Source organism: Suncus etruscus, chromosome 11 (assembly GCF_024139225.1).
Source record: "Suncus etruscus isolate mSunEtr1 chromosome 11, mSunEtr1.pri.cur, whole genome shotgun sequence".
Taxonomy (NCBI): domain Eukaryota; kingdom Metazoa; phylum Chordata; class Mammalia; order Eulipotyphla; family Soricidae; genus Suncus; species Suncus etruscus.
The window spans coordinates 55,183,403-55,204,116 of record NC_064858.1 but is presented as its reverse complement, the minus strand read 5'-3'; the positions used below and the strand labels follow the sequence as shown (position 1 = coordinate 55,204,116).

Genomic DNA, 20,714 nt, shown 5'->3' with positions numbered 1-20,714 from the left:
TCACACTGCTCCTCCCTTTGGGAACTGAAGTCCCGGCCTAGGACTTTTAGCACCTGAGAGACAGCCTTTATCCTTCCCCTGCCTATTGTGACCTGGACCTTTGTTGCTGCTGCCTACCAGCCCCTCCCCTCAAGCTAGTGCTCATTTCTCCAACCACAGCTCTGCAATGTGCACTAGCTAACCTCTTCCTAAAGACCAGTCCAAGGAACTGAATTCAAATGGGCAAATAATTGCATCTGAAACAGGTTAGGCAAACCTTTTCTGTTAGGTGTAAGTTTAAATCCTGTAGAATTTTAGACAATACAGCTTTAAGAGAGTTGGCTTTTGTGAAACAAGACAGCACAGGATGTTTATCAGAGTTTATTGTAGCAAAAGATGTCAGAGGAGATTAATGTCTTACAATAGGGTGAGGGTTAAATAAATTGTGGAGCGTTTTCTGATAGCATATCCCGGAGTTGTAAAAATTATTTAGTAGTTTTCTAGTTAATGACATCATTTTTCTCCATAAAGAAAAAGAATATAGCAGTGGTTTGTGTGTGGAGGGGATTGAGATTATGTGCATGCCAACATTGGTTAAACCCTTTCTGGATGTTGTCATTTCAGTTTTACTATGCATTTTCCATTTTCATTAATGTAATTGTTTTTTTTTCTAGTAGCAGGAAAAAATAAGGCTGTTTTATTAACAGATTTCTTTTTACAACACTGATATATTTCGTCTTGCTAGTGAGATGTTTCAGTTTAGTGAGATGTTTCATTTTTTCCTAAATATCTTTCTTCTAATAATATAGAGGAAAAAACCTCCAAAATTATTTTTATTCTGTCAAGACTTTACCCACTCTAAAATTGTATCAGAAATATATGAAAAATTTTGCCAAGTAATAAAAATATTATCAATTTATCAAAATGTAAATATATTTATTAGAAAAATACTGAAAACACAGTTTATAATTTCTGGAACTTTAGGAACAGTTTTTCTATTCATACTGAAATATAGTTACATCTGTTAATGTACATATTTTTCCTTTATTAATATTTATATAACCAAAGTCCTTAATTCTTAATTTTCACTTGTTCATATTCTTGTCTTTTAATTATCCAAAGCAATAAGCCAAATGTGCATTTATAAATTAATCACACATTTAAAGTTCTCCAAGTGGTTCTGGTGAATATTTTTAAGGCATTCATTATTTAAAGATGGATTTTTAGAAATTAATAAGGTTTATCACTGTATTCTTCTTTTTGTTTTGTTCTGTTTTTTTTGTTTTGTTTTGTTTTTTGGGTCAAAACCGGTGACACTCAGAGGTTACTCCTGGCTATGTGCTCAGAAATCGCTTGGGGGACCATATGGGACATCAGGGGATTGAGCCCTGGCCCGTCCTAAGCTAGCGTGCTCTAGGCAGACGCTTTATACCCTGTGCCACTGCTCTGGCCCCATATCCTTATATTCTTAAAAACTCTTATGAATTCACATATAAGATATTTATCTCAAGATTCCATTAGATGCTGAGTAAATTGCCTGATCTGTAGGATAACCAGAAGATAGACTGATTTAGGGATTGTGGACTTTTTTGTTGTTGTTGTTCTTTTTGGGTCACACCCAACAGTGCTCAAGGGTTACTCCTGGCTCTACACTTAGAAATCGCACCTGGCAAGCTTGGGGAACCATATGGGATGCCAGGATTCCAGTCACTGTCCTCCTGCATGACAAGCAAACACTCTGGCTCCATGCTATCTCTCCGGCCTGTACTTTCTTAATTATTTTCTAGACCAATAATTAAATCCACAATAGAGTCAACTAACATTCTTACAAATATGTATCTACTTTCATGAAGCTGATGACATTTTATTTTTATTTTAATTATATTGAAAATTCAGGCTCATATTTTCTTCAATGGTTATAAAACTCAAATGGTTAAAAACATACCTGAATTTGAGATTAGAAAATTATTTTTATGTAAATGTAGCAATATTTTGTATTGTTGTTCTTTGAGATGATTTACAAATAGTAGTGACTGTATACACACATGTATTTTGAGGGGCACTGCCAACCATATTTAGAATTTACTTTTGGTTCTGTGCTTACAGATCACTCCTGAAGATGCTCAGATTAAATTTGGATTGGCCACATGCAATTGAAGTGACTTGACTCTTGTATTCTCTCTTCAAATCCATGATTAGATGTGAGAAAATAAGTTTATGCTTCCCCTCTTCTACACTAGAGTTTGTGTGGTGTAAATCACTTGATTTATTTGGGTCATATTTTTCATATCTTTAAAATGGAGATGGTACTTAGATATCTTTCATTTCCACAAGAATTATAATCCTGTGATAAACATTCAACTCTTTTTTCCATCTGTAATAAGATTTAAAATAAAGACTCCAAACAACAATGATGAAGGAAAGAAATATTTATATAACTCTGAGTATTAGATTCAACAAGCAGCTCAATTTTATAGTTGAAGTTCTCAGTACACTCAGAATTGAGCTTCCATATGACCCAGAAATTCCAGTTTTGTATCTCTCCCCAGGACAGAAAAACATTCATTCAAAAGGACATATTCACACCACTATTTAATGCTGCACTCAGTACAATATGTCTAATAGATGCCCAATAACAGATGAGTGGGTCATGAATATGTGGTATATGTATATATATATCACATATATATGTTATATATATAACAAAATACTGCATAGCTGTAAGGAATGATCCAATAATGTAATTATCTACAATATGAATGAAACTGGAAGATATCATGTCAAATGTAGTAAGCCTGAGAAGGATAAATGCAGATTGATATCACTTACATGTGGAATTTAAAATTAATGCACAAAGAAATGAATGCAATGGTTTAAATGCATGTCTAGAATACTTTCAGCTCCAGAGTATACCAAAGAGAAGACACAAATTTCAGTAGAGGAATAGAAGGACAGATGTGAAATAATAGGGGACAGGGGCCAAAGAAACTCAGAGCATGTTAAGAGCATGTTAAGAAAGAACAGTACTAACTATCCAAACCATGAAGACAACAACAATCAAATCATGAGCCCCAAAGATTAACAACAATTTTATAAAGAAACATAAGATCATAACATAAAGATCAAAACATAAGATCAAAAACATAACATACATAAGATCAAGAACATTTTTGTTATGAGATTTTATCAGGTGCAGTCACGATGCATTTGGTCTCAGCTACGGGCTCTGACGTCATCTGCTTTCAGGTGGTTTCCCATAGTTACAGCTATCAGTGGGAGTTTCAGAATGGTCTGCATTGTGCCTTGGGGTCTGAGTCAGCTGAATCTGCCCAGAGACCTATCTCTCTTGATCCAGGTGACAAGGCGGTTTCTGCATTTTATATCTGCAAACCTGCAAACTTGACTAGCTGTTAGTATAAAGAGGACAATAACATTATTGCTTTCTCTTAACTGGGGTCCAAGGGAAATGCCTCTAGACCTGTATTAATTCTTATACCCTAAACATTTCCAGGGGAGGCTTACAAGCTTCCCTTCTAGTTTTATATTCCCTGAAAGCTTTCTATCACCTTAGAAATCTTACAAGGGAATTAGGGCCCGGTGAGGTGGTGCTAGAGGTAAGGTATCTGCCTTGCAAGCGCTAGCCAAGGAAGGACAGCAGTTCGATCCCCCAGTGTCCCATATGGTCCCCCCAAGCCAGGGGCAATTTCTGAGCGTTTAGCCAGGAGTAACTCCTGAGCATCAAATGGGTGTGGCCGGAAAAAAATGAATCTTTGGGGTCGGAGAGATAGCACAGCGGCATTTGCCTTGCAAGCAGCTAATCCAGGACCTAAGGTGGTTGGTTCGAATCCCAGCATCCCATATGGTCCCCTGGGCCTGCAAGGAGCTATTTCTGAGCAGGTAGCCAGGAGTAACCCCCGAGCACAGCCGGGTGTGACCCAAAAAAATTAAAAAAAAAATCTTAAAGGGGAGTGTGGGCAAAAGATCCATCCTCTGTCTTCAGGTTGGCAAAGGACTGTATTTCCTACCTATAAGAAGGGATGAAACCGTATGCTACCTTGAATCTAAATGATGAAATTGACTGGTTTGGTTGTGCAGTTTTAACTTCTGAAAAATCAGATCAATTAGACAGTGGATTATTACTTGAACTGATCAGGCTCTAAAGCAGTAAATAGTCCTCTCTCTTTGGGAGGACAGAGCTCTCTCTGAAATGATAACACAGAAGTTAAGTCAAAGCATCATAGCATTATATAGTTCAAAATTGTTATGAAGCAAGGTAAATTTCTTTTGTGTGTGTATTTTTTATTATTACCAATGTGATTACAAGTCTTCCACGGTTATATTTAAGGTACATAATGACAGTAAATTAGGGCCATTGCTACCATTAGTGTTATCTTCCCTCAACCCCTGTTTTCAACATGTATCCCATACCTCCCCACATTGCCCTCTGGACTTTTACTGTAACAAATCCCCTCTGTCTATAACTTGTTGTAGATTCTGTTGTCATTGACTGTGGGTTTGGTATTTAGGCCTGATCATTATTTATTTCCACTAAATTTTCATATAACTGTTTGCTCCTGGTACCATCCACTTTCCCCCCTAAACGCAGAACAAGATGATTCAAATTCTGAGGTTCTGTTGGGGGGAAAAAGCTGGAGGTGTCCATATAGGAGCTATCAATATCAATTTAAAATAAAAAAAGGGGGGGGGAAAGAAGAAGCAATGACAAAGTACACAACAGCCACAATAAACAACTGCTAAACAATAAGAACAAAAAAGAAAATAAAAAAAGGGAAGGAGGGCTGGTGTAGCAAAGTTTTGTGCCTTTTTTTTTCATAGGCACAGCAAGTATTGGGGGAAATTAGAAAGGGAATTCCCTTGGCCTAAGAGATACAGGGTTTCTCCACCCTTAAGCATACTGTCACGGAAACAACTACAGGCTCCAGACTTGCTTGTTATTGAACCCCAAGGTCTTTGTATGGTGCCAGGAAACATTTTGCTGACAAAGTTAGTCCTCTTTAATTAGAGATCTTGGTATTTGCACAGGTCATAGGACAAAGTCTAGGATAGAATCTTTCTTTATGGTTCTAGAAGTCTGCTCTGTCACAGTTGTTGTAGTCAGTCTTCTGTAAGTAGTGACCTTGGTTTTTGCACAGATTCTAGGATATAAAGCCTAAGATATAATCTTTTCTTATGGTTCCAGAAGTTCTTCTCAGTCATAGCTGTCAAAGTCAGACCTCTGAAATTAGAGATTTTGGGTTTTGTTCTAATCCTAGGCTAACGCCTTGGCTAGGGTCTTTCTTATTGGACCCAGGAAAAGTTTTGCCTGTTGTCAAAGTTGTTGCAGTTGTCAAAGTTAGTCTTCTGTTATTAGTGATCTTGGTTTTTATGCATATCAAGGACAGAGTGTCTTCTGATTTCATCTTAACATTAGGTGATGAGGTAGGGCAATCTGCTCTTAGATTAAGTTGTTGCTGTTTTCTCATCATCATAATGCCATATCAACCTGGTGCAAGTTGGTGCCAGAGCAGTTTTAGGAACTTTCCTGGGGGAGTTTGGTTTCTGGTGCTATTGCAGGGAACTATGTGGGTTCTACAGTTGAGATCTGGGGTTCAGGGTTGGATGGTCATTGTCTGATCACATGAATCTAAGTCGAGTCCCCATGACACATATTCAGTGTGGGAGGTGCCCCTGTTTTATAAAATTTATGAGTTCCTGACCCTAGTAGTAAGAGTTTGTTTCTATACATAAGATTTCTCCTTTTTTAGTATTCCTGTGCAAAAGGGAATGATGCCATATTATATTGCTGGTACATTTGGGAGTAAGAATGACAGGCTACACAATCCCTTTGCCCTGGTTTTGACCTGAGCTTTTATCCCATTTAAGACATTTTCTTCTAGAATTTCACACTAAGCAGAACCGAAACAAGTGAAATTAAAAATTATAGAGAAATTTTAAAAAATGAAAAAATTAAAAAATTTTTAAAATTTAAGAAAAAAGAAAGGAAAAAAGAGATGGAGGAGATTACTTTTACATTTGGAAATAAACTCACTAAGAGGCATAACTATTGAGGTATTAAACATACAAAGAAAATATAGATATCCCCATTGAGTCTTTTGAGATTTTTTTTGGAGTGGTGAGATTCAGTGCCAATTTCCATCCCACACCATGGTCTGAAGTAAGGTAAATTTCTTATAGTCACAATATGTTCAAATGTATTTATCAATAAGTAACCAATACAGGAGTGGTAGGTATATAGTCATTTTTGAGACATAGAAATATAAGGAAAATATTCGAAGCAACATTTTGCCATATTTTGCAAGTTTTACAGTCTTCATGAAATTTAACTTTTTATAAAATTATAAAGTAATTATTTTATATTTAAAAAATTAAAAATAATTTTGACCATAACCAGTGATGCTCAGGAGTTACACCTGGCTGTGCTCAGAAATCACTTAAGGGACCATATGGGAGATCAGGGGATCGAACCACAGTCCATCCTAGGTTAGTGCATGTAAGGCAAAGGCCTTACTGCTTGCACCACTGGTATGGCCCCATATTTAAAAAAAATTTTAAGGAAAATGCATAATGTAGTTGACATAACTGATTATAATACATTTGATTCAAGATAAGTGAAAGCAGAGCTATTGAAAAGAAATAGAAAATAGAAAGAAAAACTAAAAATGGGAGAATAAAAGAAAAGAAGTTCAGTACCAAGTATATTTGTGAAAAGTATTGATTATTCTATACTTTTAATGAAATTATTTATTTAAAAGGATAACTTTTTATTGACATCTAAAAGATAATTAATTGGAAGAGAAAATATAAAGAAAAGTTTCAGCACTATTAGGCAAGTTCAGATAATTTGTTGATTGGTTAGTTGTACTGTAAATTTCTCTAAAGCACACTTCTTATTAAAATGAATCAGAATTTACTAATAAAAATTATAAAAAAAAATCTCAAAAATCTTTGAGAAAGGCACACAAGGTCTGACATTGGTTTTTTTTTTTTTTTTTTGGTTTTTTTTTACTAATTGAGAGAAGTTCCCATTAGTACACAGTTTTGTGAATAGAGAACAAAAGATTATGCCAATTTTCTGAGCAGTTAGATATTTGTCTGAAGACACTGCCAGTCTTTCTCAGGAAAAGCTCTTTAATGCTATACAGGTGTTGCTATACAGGGAGAAAACACAGCTGAGTTAATTTTACTTCTCCCTTTATTTCAGGGTAAATTTTTCCTGGTAAAATTCAAGCTAGATTAGTGATTGCATTTACAGCTTTCAGTTCCCTACGACCAGTCTTTACAATTAATAATTTCCATATAGGTTACCCAAGAGGATTGGGCTTTAAGTCGTATAACATGCCTTTAATTTAATAAACTATAGAAAATTAATTGCTCTTTTCACCTTAAATCTTGCCAGATAGCTGCATAATGTTATCTTATGTTCTTTAGCATACATTTAGAAAGATTGGAGATATCTCCATTTGGGGCACCCATTAAGGGCTTTGGGGTAACCTAGCTGACTATTAAAATTCCCTGTCTGCATGAGGAATAGTCCTCACTATAGAGAGAACTTCCTGCCTGTATATATGCAAACTAACAAGTGTCATTGAGCATAAAAAATACTGAAGGTGCCAAAAAAGCAAATCTTTCTCAAATTTACACAACACATAGAGCAAGCATTAGAAATATAAATTTTAAATTCCATTTTGAAAATCTAGATTTTTTTAATAATTTCTATAGATCCAATTTTCTATGAGCACTGTAACTTAGAGCTTCTAAGTTCCTATTTAATAGAATTCTCTATATAAAACATTAGATCACCTCTAATTTTAAAAAATGATTAATAACCCAGTTTAATCATGCAGTATCATAAATACACTATCTTTTTGCATAAATCATACATTCATATTTTTTCTAACCTTTCTTTTTGATCCTTCACTGATTACTAAGGTCACCATATATGGACAATTTATCTTTAGTAAATCATGTAAACCAACTCCACTGGTCCTACTTGTCAAATGTAACCTGTAGGAGTGGAGGTAGTTTTGTTAAATTTAAAAGTAGCCTTGGGGGATGGAGTGATAGCTGCAGCAGTAGGGCATTTGCCTTGCACTTGACTGACCCAGGATGGATCACGGTTCAATCCCCTAACCCCCCCAGCGACCCATTGGTCTCCCAAGCCAGGAGCGATTTCTGTGCACATAGCCAGGAGTAACCCCTGAGTGTCACCGGGCGTGGCCCAAAAAACAAAACAAAAAAAAATAAATAAAAAAGTAGTCATTGCTGCAAATAATTTTGCACTGATTAGCTAATTATTAATGGCCTGATCAGCCATCTTATGCCTTCTTAGCTATAAGAGTTAAAGTCCTTAGGGGCTAGAACGGTGGCACAAGCAGTAGGGCATTTGCCTTGCACTTGCTAACCTAAGTTCGATCCCCTGGCGTCCCATATGGCCCCCCAAGCCAGGAACAATTTCTGAGCGCATAGCCAGGAGTAACCCCTGAGCCTCATCGGGGGTGGCCCCAAAACCAAAAAAAAAAAAAATCCTTAGAGTTTGTTGACAGGTCTCCTTTACTAAATAAAGTACTTAATTACGTTAAAATTTGAAAGCTTCCTACTGAAGTGAAATTACACCTGAAGTTTCTGATGGTAAAGGATTGCAGACCTTAGTCTGAGTCAGCAGGAGTAGTATAATTACTGTTTTAGACCAGATCAAAGCCAGTGCTGACATGTGGTCATGAACCCCCAGCTCAGAGCTCTGGATGAGTGTGCTAGGTGCTTAAATCTGTTCTAAGGGCACACCAGCTTCTCAAGTTAGCATCCTATCTAGGAGGGAAATATGAAAATTGTTTCTTTTTTTAGAAAACTAAATGCTAGAGGTGCTTATTAAAGACATTTAAAATCAATTTTATAGACTTCCCTTTTTTAGGATGACAATAAAGTACTATTATGTTCAGGTAGCATTTCTAATATTATCCTGACCCATTGATATTATCACACTTCATAAAGTTGTCTTATGACTAACATTAAATTTAAAATGTGTCAATGAAATTAAGTTCTTAACAATATCACGCTAATATCATGTCAATTCTGTTAACAATATTAATTTATTAATTGTTAATCCATAATCCTAATCCACAATGCTTTGGATTATGCCTTTAAATCTTAATCTAGCTGGAGAAAGTTCTCTTGATTAAAATAATTTTCATCAATTTTTGATAACTATATCCCACCATTCTCTTCTGGCTTGAAGAATATTATATCAGCTCTGTATCTTTTGGGCTTTCCCTTTTAAGTAAGTTTCTTTTTATCTTGGTGCTTTCAATACTCAGTCATTGACTGTTGTCATTTTCTGTATAATGTGTCTTGGAGGTTTTCTATTTGTGTCCATTTTGTCTGGGACTCTATTTCTCTTGAATTTTGGTACCTGTATTCATCAACTTTGGAGAAGTCTTACACGACATTTTTGTTTGTTTGGGGCACACATTCTGTGATGCTTGGGAGTCATTCTTGCTTTGCACTCAGTACTCACTCCTGGTAGTGCTCTGAGGACCTCATAGAGTACTACTGGAAATCAAAATTGAGTCAGCATCATGTAAGGCAAGTGCTCTATCTGCTATGTTTTATCTTCTGTCCCCTATGATTTTTTAAATCATAAATTATCATAAATCATAAAGTAATGGTTCTTCATTAAATTGCCTTCCTGTTCTTAAAGGATTACAGTAATTGTTTTATTGTTACATTTGACCTTATCCTTTAGTTATTCAATCTATTATTTATTTATATTCTTACTTGTTTACATTTTCTGTTGTTTCCTTTAGGGTTCCTGCCTCTGTCTCATCTTAGAGTGCCTCAGTCTTTTCCTCAGTGTTGTTATTTTGTTGTTCTGACCTTTTATTTTATGTTTTTAAAAAAAATCACCTACCGTATCATTCATTTCTGTCACTTATGCTTGTAGTTTTTTCATTTCAGCTCTCATTTTCACATTAAGCTTTCAGTTTTTGTGATTTGCTGACTACCCATGCCATTGTTTCTTTAAAATCATAAAACTTTCTTCAACCTGGTGTCACTGGAATCATTCTGAGAGTTTGAAAAGCTATTAGTGCTATTTGAGCCTTTTCTCTTATTATTTTCAGTCATTGAACTTGGTGGAATTCTATGTGTCTGCCCTATAGTTTTTCTGGCTTTCTATTGTGCTGAGAGTAAATCTTTGAGTTAAAACTCTGTGGAAGTCTTTGAGGAGCTTCTGGGAGGCTGGGAACTACTCTCTTCTTTCCTTATCCATTTTTACCCAGTGACATGAGAATTATGAGCAATGTGAGATTTGAGGAAAAGAACTGTGGAGCAAGGCCTATTGATATGATGGAGATCAGTCTTGGAGGCTCTTCATACCTATGCAAAAAAATAGAAATCCACTTTTGTTTTAAAAAGATGCTAGTTGGGAGATTAGTCTCAGCTAAAGAATTGGGGAGCAAGCAGAGTTTATGATTATTTCTTTATATTCTTTGTTGTTTGTTTTTGGGTCATAGAAAGTTCAGTGAGATAGAATAGAGGCTAAGGCATACACTTTGCATGCAATCAACTCCCAATTTAATATCCAGTAACACATTTCTTTAAGCACCTCAAGTGTTGCCTTGAAGCCTTCCAGTACAGCCAGAGTGGCCTAGGCAATCCCTGACACAACAGAGCCTAGGGAGTACCATATCTTAGATCACCATATTAAACCCTAAGTATTTCACTGAGTGATTTTAGGAGTGATTCTTAGGTAGCCTGAACAAAATATGGAAACTCCCTATTCTGTAGAAATATCTACTTAAAGAAAGCAAAGAGTGAGAAACCTTGAGTGAACTGGATTAAAAACAAGACAGAAATGTATTTCCCTCTCATATCCTTCTATGACTGGAGTAAATGCTTCCTTGTTGAGGGAAAAGATTGCATCCTATTGCAGTGTTGAATTTAGTGCCACTCCAGATAATAAAGACTCTTGCATTATAAAATATGAAAGTGATCAATTGATTTATGAGTGTTGATAATTGTATCTAAATTTTCTGGAAAATTTGAGGAAGGAAAATTGCTTGCTAGAGAATATCTTAACTCTTGCAAATATCTTTATTTTGGACATGGATGCCTTGACTTTGATCCAGAAGGAGATCAATTTATTCTTAGGTTTCAAGGTTTTAAGAACAAAATAACACTATTTGCTTGGGGGGCAGTTTACAAGCTTCAAATTAAAATGTGTACAGGGAGAAACCAAATGTTTGCTCAGGCATTCAATTAGTACACTACTGGTATGCTTCTGGAGTAATAAGTAGTCACTCTTAGATTTATTATTGCTCAAGAAGTAGCTTGGAATAAGTCAGACTTCCAGGTATTTTTCCTAATTTATCTCCCTGAATTAAACCAGAAAAAAAGACTAGTGTGTTTTTTAAGGCTTTGTTCATATTATTTATAACATCATTTGAATAGGAAAAATGATGTTCCCAAGGGCTAATCTCTTGGGCATTTCTTTAAGTTTTTAAGTTTTAAGATTTTAAGTTCTCATGTCAAATAGAATTTCTCTTTGTTTTAATGATAGTTTCTTATACTCTGCAAATATTGGTAATATTTAAATATTTTTAATTAAATATCTTGATTCAAAAATTATTCACAGTTGAGGTTTAGAAATACAATTTTCTACCATCAGTTTTACCACCAATGTTAACTTCCTTTTAACAGATTCCTTTCCATATAAAACCCCTTGTCTGTCTGCCATTTAGACAGGCACTTTTTAAAATTTTCTTTTTAAAGTTTGGATCTCATAATTCAGTGTTGTTGACTCCATAGTTTGGATATTCAATTTTGTCCTTAACACCATAAATAGCACTAAAAAATGATGCAAGATGCAATTCACTGGAACATGGATGGAATTGGGAAGGTATTATGTCAAATGAAGTAAGCCAGAAGAAGAAAGATAAATACAGGATGATGTCATTTATATGTGGTATTTATAATAACTGCATGAAGGAATGCAAAGGGGGGCTGGCAAGATCACTCTTGGCCCCCAGGGTTAATCAGAAGAGGGAAATATAATTAAGGGAGGATAAAGACAGAGGGGAAAAGAAGATACGGAATACTATTTTTTAATTTTATAATTGCCCCAATATTCAGTGAAATTGAATCATTGTCTTTACTTTGCCTTGAATCAACTAAAATTTTGTTCATTATTGATCTGGTACTAGTTTCATTTTTTTTTTTTTGCTAATCATAGTAACTTTATAGTATGGTTTAAAGTTAGGGAACACAGTGCTTCTCATCTTCCCTCAGGATTATTTTGGCTTTTTGGGAAATTTTTGTCTTACAATAAATACTAGTAATATTTGTCTTACATTCTAACAAACCCCTAATTTTAGTAAAGAGTCTATTATATCTATATAATACTTTGGGTAGGATTGTCATCTAAAATATTTAGCCATATTCATCATTTATGATAAATTCTCCACAGGTGCTAGGGATTTGACTCAGCATTGTAGAACTGTTTTGAGATATATTCTTAGCACTTGTTGAATTGGATTATAACAGATAGTTAAAATACTTAACAGTTTAAGTTTTACAATCCATTAACTCGAATTTTTCCCTGCTAATGTGTAATATATTATTTTAAAAAAGATTTTTATTGGGGAGTCTAGCAGGAGGAGGTTTGGCAGGCCCCCGCCATGCCGGAGGCCTGCTTGGCCAGGCCTAGGGGGGGTGCGGGACTTGGGTAACCCCAGCACCCCTCTGCCGCCTTGCTCCAGATCTCCAGGGCTTCCCCGGGCCACACGCCTGGGCAAGCCAGTGAGTTGGGTCCCTTGGTGGAGCTTGAAGGTACCCTAGGCCTTCCCCCACTCTCCATGCGGCTCCTTAGGGAGGGTCTGGGTGGGGCTCTGAGCTTCTGGTCTCCCAGCTTCTTGAAGGATCTCTCCTTCCTGGGAGCCGGGAGTCTAGCAGGAGGAGGTTTGGCTGGCACTGGTAATCTCTGTCCAGTCTACATTTTCAAAATCACGCTGGGGCTATACCCCCCGCGCACACAAGAAACATTAATAGTACTCTCACAAGAAACTGTAATAGTACTCTCATAAGAAACTTTAATAGTACTCTCACAAGAAACTTTAATAGTACTCACTATCATTGAATTATGTTTTTATGTATGCAGAATGTCCATTTTGTACTCTGCCCTTTTGCATACCCCTTCATAAGTTCATATTTCTCTTTAACTTCTTTAACTCCTATCATCATTACTCCTTTTATACCCTTTCTAACTTAAGTACTGTTGAGTCCTAAGTCACAGACCAAAGTGGTGCCCTAGAGTTAACACCCACCCAACTATTTTAAAAGGCATAAAAAGGACACATATCTTTTCAACATTTTATGGGTGTTTTCTTTGACGGCTATAACTTTTGCTAAATACTTTCTTATACAGTGATGATTCCCCCCCCCCATGTTTTTTATCTTCTCTTTGTGAACTGCTCAATATGGAATTTGGTGTGAAAGAATCCCTCAGTTTAATACTTATGTTTGAACCAAGTCATGGGTCTTGTTGGAAATGTTCTTATGCCCCCATATATCTGATAGCACCACGTGGCTTTATATCTTGTTTGCGTAGGCCCACTAACATGGAAAAATACTATACATACCAATAAGTTCTTATCTAATAAAAATGGGAACACACAAATCTTGTAGTGCAATGAGACCTTACACCCTGAACATTGACATAAAGACCTGGCACAGGCCTCAGAAGAATGGGCATTCTCCATTCACCCCTTGATCTACAGAAGACATTTACAAAACATCCAAGGTTGTATATAACATCACCTGGTGGCATTCCTGTACCAGGAAAGACCCTACAGCTGCTCTGACATCTACTCAAAAGAAACACCCCTTAACACTGAGAAGACAACAAGAACAAAGACCTGCTTACTGGACAGGGCTTGCTGTATTGCCCCTTAATTGTGAGGTTTGTCTATAACATCACCTGGAAGCAATCCTCTACCATGGAAGACCATACCACTGCTCAGACATCGTCCTGCTCAAAAGAGACTTCCCTTAACACTGAGAAGACTTAACAACAACAACCTGCTTATAGGAAAGGGCTTCCTGCATTGCCCTTTCATGGTGAGGTGAAACGAGAAGGCACTCCACATCATGACTTCAATGTAGGACATGCAGATTCCAGAATCTTTAATACAGAAACATGAGACCAACAACAGAGACTGTGTGAAAAGTGTGTTGGCACTACAGACAATGTTTTGGATCGAACGATAACTTTCCTGAGGCCTAGAGCTGGTCTTATGCCAGGAAACTTCAGGGGTAGGATCTCTTTGTATTTAGGCCAAGGTTATTCCTTTCCATGCCTCTCATATTTTGGTGGGCCTATGCAAACAACAATTGCCACTCTAACACCGTTTTTACTGTGCTCCTTTGACTCTAATCCTTAAAACGCACCCACTTAAAATTTGAGGTTAACTTAAGCTAATATGCATGTACATGGAAATGTAAAAAATACTATGCCTCTAATGTTTAAGGAGTTACGTAAGTTTGATGGCTTTAGATTGCCTTGTGTGCTGTTAAGAAATATTATAATGTGCTACAATCTGGGGACTTGAGGGACAAAGTAATTGCACATGGATTCTGTTTTATTTATCTTAACTTTCTTTGGTGAAAGTTCAAAGTTAAGATATCAGCAAGGGGACTTCTTCTGATAATTATGTTATGGGTGATTGTCCTTCCACTGTAACTTTACCTTATCCTCTTTCTTTGCATCTTTTGTTCTCATAATTCAAAATAAAAAATTATAAAAAAAAAGATTTTTATTTTTTTTGTTTCTGGTGGTAGTGGGCCACACCCAATTGTACACAGACCTCCTTCTTGACTGTACTCAGAAATCATTCTTGCTTAGGCTAGGGGGAACATATATAGTGCAGGAATCAGCTACATACAAGGAAATAATCTTAAGAATGTTAGTATATCTCTGGTACCCAAGCCTTTATTTGGGGAGTTTATTTAGTGTTTACAGAAATAATAACTCATTTAAAAAATAGTTTTTTGTATTTTATGTTGATTCTTAAGGGAGAAGAGCATGCAACATTGGATTTTCCTCGAGTAAGATATGTAACTTCTACAAATTTTTTATTCTATAAAATATTTATTTAAGCATCATAATTGCAAGCATGATTGTAGTTGGGTTTCAGTCATAAATAGAACTCTCCCCTTCACCAGTGCAAAATTCCCATCACCAATGCCCCCACCCACCCATACCTGTATTTGAGTCAGGCATTCTACTTATATCACTCATTAACACTGTCATGTTATTTGTTAGTGTAGTAGTTATTTTTCTAACTGCACTTACTATTTTTTTTTGTGGTGAGTTACATTCCAAGACATTGAGAATAAAGGCTTCTTCAAAATTTAAACAGCACTCTTTGAACAAGTGAAAGCAGAGATACTACAAAATTTGTAGCAGAGAAAAGATAATATTTAAATTTACACAACAGAATACTATGCAACTCTCAAGAAAAATTAAGTCATAAAATTTACTTATACATAGATAGGCATGGAAAATATTATGCTAAGTAAAATTCACCAGAGGGAGAGGGGTTGCCATATAATAGTCTTACTCATATTCAGGATATTATAGTAATAAATGATATTTATATAAATTAAAATTATAAATGGCAATATTATGCAGAGACAATAGAGTTGAATTGCAGGAGGACCAGATCATGACATGAAGCTTGCCACAAAGAAGTGAGTGCAGCTAGAGCTTTAATCACAATGACAACAACCATGACAATGATATGGAGAGAGGTAGAATATCTGTCTGAGAGACAGGTAGGGGATTAGGGTAATGGAGGGAAATGGGGGGCATTGGTGGTAGGAAGATTGCACTGGTGAAGGGTGATATACATTCTATAACTGAACTCAGTATAACAATTTTTTGTAAACACAGTGATTAGATTTAAAAAAATAAAAGTTGCTGAGGGATGGTTGATCCAGGTGGACCTGTTGTCTCCCTGGTGGGTGGAGGGGCAGTTGATCCAGGCCGAACTGTGGAGCTCAGTCACTCCAATCCAAACCACCAAATGCACAGAAATATGGGCAACTAACAACTGCAGATATGGAGAGAAATCCTAGCAAGTTACCAAGTCCACCAAAATGCATGGGCCCAATAGATGAGGACCTAAGAGCTATGTTGCAAGCCATGGCAAAAGAAATCAGGGAATCACTAGCCAGAGAGTTCAAGAAATACATAGATGAACAAATCAACAAACTCAAAGAAGAACTTTTACAGAATATGAGAGAATCCATACAAATGGAATTAAAAAAAAATGTCTTAGCAAGCCACAGTAGCAGAATTACACAGTTGGAGAATCACAGAAAAGAAATTTAAGAAAAACTACAAACAAAAAATGACAAAAAAGCCAATAAGGAAATAAAAGGTAAAGCACTGGAAGAAAAAGTTAGGAATTTAATGAACAAAGACAAAAGAAATAATCTATAGATTGTGAGAATATCAGAAGGGTAGGAAATTGGGAACAGGGGAGAACAAGTGGTTAGGTAAATAATAGAAAACTTTCCCACCCTCTGGAAAGAGGATTTGGTGAAAATCCAGGAGGTGAAAAAAGTCCCTAATAAAATAGACCCCAATAAACCAACACCAAAGCATATAGTAAACCAAATGGCAAAAATCAAAAAGAAGGATGTTCTCCTTAATGCAAAAGGGAGAAAAAAACCTCAAGTACAAAGAAAGAAATAAAAGAATCAAACTAGATCTCCCATTTGAAATAAGTCAAGCAAGAAGACAGTGGAATGACATATTTAAACAACTGAATGAGAGAAACTTTCAACCTAGAGTCCAGTTCCCAGCAAAACTCTCATTCATATGGGAGGAAAGACTAAAAACATTCTCAGACTAAAAAGAACTTGCATTATTTGTGCAAACAAAATCAATTCTAAAAGATATACTCAGAGATGAATCACACAATCCAAACCCCTGATTGTAACAACAACCACCCTACACAATACAACTACACAACAGCCCTCCCTAGCAATAATCTCCTTAAATGTCAATGGACTAAACTTTCATTAAAAGACACATAGTAGAGACTTGAATCTAAACAAAACAAAACAAAACAAAACAAAACAAAAAAACGGATTTCTGCTGCCAGTAAGAAACACACCAACAAGTACAGGAGAGACAGAGGCTCACAGAATAAAAGGATGGAAATGAATTATTCAAGCCAATGGAAACAGAAAAATGCTAGACAACCATTCTTATATCAGATCAAATTGCATTCAACCTCAATAAAGTGATCAGAGACAAAGGGGGTCACTACTTACTGAACAGGGGACACTAGATGAAAAAGTACTAACTCTGGTCAATATTTATGCACCAAATGTAAAGACAGCAAAATATGTAAGGCATTTGCTCACAAACCTAGAAAAACATATGGAAGGTAATGTGATAGTAGTAGATTTCAATACTCCACTATCACCACTGGACAGATCCACCAGACAGAAAACCAGCAAAGAAATACGAGCCCAAAATGAGAAATTAGAAGAACTAGGGCTAATAGACTTATATAAGCCCTCCACACACAGAAAGCAGAATACACATTCTTCTCAAGCCCACATCAAACCATCTCTAGAATAGACCATGTCTTAGGATACAAATCTAACTTGTATAAAACCACAAATGTAAGGATTGTTAGAGGCACCCTATCAGATCACTATGCAACAGAGATCAAGATTGACTGTAAAAAGAAGCTATGGAGAAAAATCAACATCTGGAGATTAAACAACAGGGTTTTCAACAACAGCTGGATCAAAGAGGAACTCAAGAAAGAAAAAAGATTTCTTGAGACAAACAATAATAAAGAGACAAATTGTCAAAATCTATGGGACACAGCAAAAGTAGTAATTAGGGGGAAACTCATAGCAATACAGGCCTATCTCAGCAAAGAAGAGAAGGACAAAATTAATAATTTAAAGGGACATCTTAATGAGCTGGAAAAACAGCAGCAAAGAAGCCCAAACAGAATACAAGAAATAATAAAAAAAAAACCATGCAGAAATAAACAACAATGAAACTAAGAAAACAATACAAAAAAATCAATGAGACCAAGAGTTGGTTTTTTGAAAGAATAAACAAGATTGACAAATGACTGGCAAGACTCACAAAAAAGAAGGAAAACACCCAAATAAATAGTAACACAAGTGAAAGGGGGCGAGATTACAACAGAATGCCAAGAAATCCAACACAACATGAGGGCTTATTATGAACAACTTTACTCAGTCAGGTTAGAAAAACCAGAAGAAACTGATAGATTTTTGGGAAAATATCATCTTCCAATACTGGATAAGGAAGATGCAGAAAGGCTAAACAGGACAATCATATCTGAGGAAATTGAATAAGTAATTTAGGAACTCCCCAAGAACAAAAGTCCTGGTCCAAATGGTTTAGAATTACTACCACTGATCCACAGACTCAAAACATTGAAAAGATATGAATCTTTCCTAATTCCTTTTATGAGGCTAATATCAGACTCTATCCCAAAGATGGCAAAGACACTACCAAGAAAGAAAACAACAGGCCAATTTCACTAATGAACATAGATGCAAAAATACTCAACAAAATATTAGCAAACCGAATCCAGCACTACATCAAAAAGATTATACATCAGGACCAAGTGGGATTATACCAGGGATGTAAGGATGGTTCAACATACAAATCAATCAACATCATACACCACATAAACAACAAGAAAGACAAAAATCACACAATTATATCAATTGATGCAGAGAAGGCATTTGAAAAAAATCCAACACCCTTTCATGATGAAAACACTCAGCAAAATTGGGCTGGAAGGAACCTTCATCAAGATCATTATAGCTATCTATGAAAAACCCACAGCTAACATCCTTAATGGTAAAAAAACTGAAAGCATTTATACTAAGGTCAGGAACTAGGCAATATTGTTACTCTCTCCTCTTTTATTCAATATACCATATTTTCCATATGGGCATATAAGATGACCCCCTAATTTTACAGTTAAAACATAGGTTTAGGCCTATATTTGCTGATATAGGACAGAATGTTCCTATTCTGCAACTGTATCTTCCACAGTGAACCAAACACAACAAGCAAAGGTCCAAAGGTTATACTGTAATAGACGTCCTCTCTGACTCTGGCCAATCTGAGCAGGCTTTTTTACAGTGTAGATTCAGGTACAGAACACTGTATAATTTGCATGCATAAAAAGCCTGCTTTGATTGGCTGAGTTAGAGAGGTGGTCCGAGCAGCCTGGCAGTGATTGGTGAAGGATCGAGTTGGAAAATTCATTTTGTGGCAATATTGAGACGATTTTTGTTTAGCAGCATATTGAAACATTTTTCGGGATGTACTCGGCGTATAAGATGACCCTGATTTCCGGTTGACTTTTTTTTTTGTTTCAAAAGCCGTCTTATATGCTGGAAAATACGGTAGTTTTAGAAGTCCTAGCAATAGCAATCAGACAAGAGAAGAGAATCAAAGGAATCCATATCAGGAAAGAGGAACTCAAACTATCTCTTTTTGCAGATGATATGATGATATACATCAAAAACCCTAAAGAGTCCACAGTAAAACTCCTAGCAACAATTAACCAATACAACAAAGTGGCCAGCTACAAAGTCAATACACAAAAGACAGTAGCATCCCTCTATACAAATAACAAAGTAGAGGAGAAAGAGATTAAGGAGACAATTTTATTTAAAATAGTATTAAAAAATATGAAGTACCTAGGTATCAACCTAGAAGTGAAGAACCTATACCATGAAAACTTCAAAATATTCCAGAAAGAAATTAAAGAGGACCTAAGGAAATGAAAGAACATCCCATGCTCATGGGTAAGTAGAATTAACATAGTCAATTAAGATATCATTTTTTAAGTATTTAGAGCAATCAATTATAAAATTCATCTGGAACCACAAAAGACCCAGAGGTAGCCAAGTACATACTGAAAAACCAGAAGCTGGGTGCCATCTCTTTATCTAATTTGAAACTTTACTATAAAGTCATAGTGACCAAAACAGCATGGTACTGGAACAAAGACAGAGTCTCAGATCAGTGGGTTAGAACAGAATATCCAGAGATAAACCCCCAAATATACAGTCAACTAATATTTGACAAAAAACTTGAAATGGAACAAAGACAGTCTCTTAAACAAATGGTGTTAGAACTGGATAACCACTTGTAAGAAATTAAAAATTGATCCATACCTTACACCTCACATAAAAGTCAACTCAAAATGGATTAAAAACCTTGAAATCAGACCCAAATCAATAAAGATTATTGAAGAAAAATAGGCAGAACACTTGAAGATCTATATAACAAAAAAGTCCTTGAAGACAGAATTTCAATGGCAAGAACTGTAGCATCAAACCTAAGTAAATGGGACTACATCAAATGAAAAAGTTTCTGTATGCAAGAAACCCTACTTAATACTAGAAGACAGCTAATGGAATGGGAAAAAATTTGCACTCAACACGTAAGATAAAGGGCTGATATCTAGGATATGCAAAGCACTCAGAAAACTGAGCTCCAAAAATCTAATAAATGGGGAGAAGAAATGAATAGACACTTCTCTGAGGAAGAACAAAAGATGGCCAATAGACACATAAAAACATGCTCACTTTCACTCATCATTAGGGAAATCCAAATCAAGACAATAATGAGGTAC

General features: G+C 35.9%; 1 protein-coding gene across 1 annotated transcript in view; it reads left to right on the top strand.

Moving 5' to 3' along the window:
* The window catches only part of ANKS1B (ankyrin repeat and sterile alpha motif domain containing 1B), a 1,587,094-nt gene that overhangs the window by 379,515 nt on the left and 1,186,865 nt on the right, over positions 1–20,714 (top strand).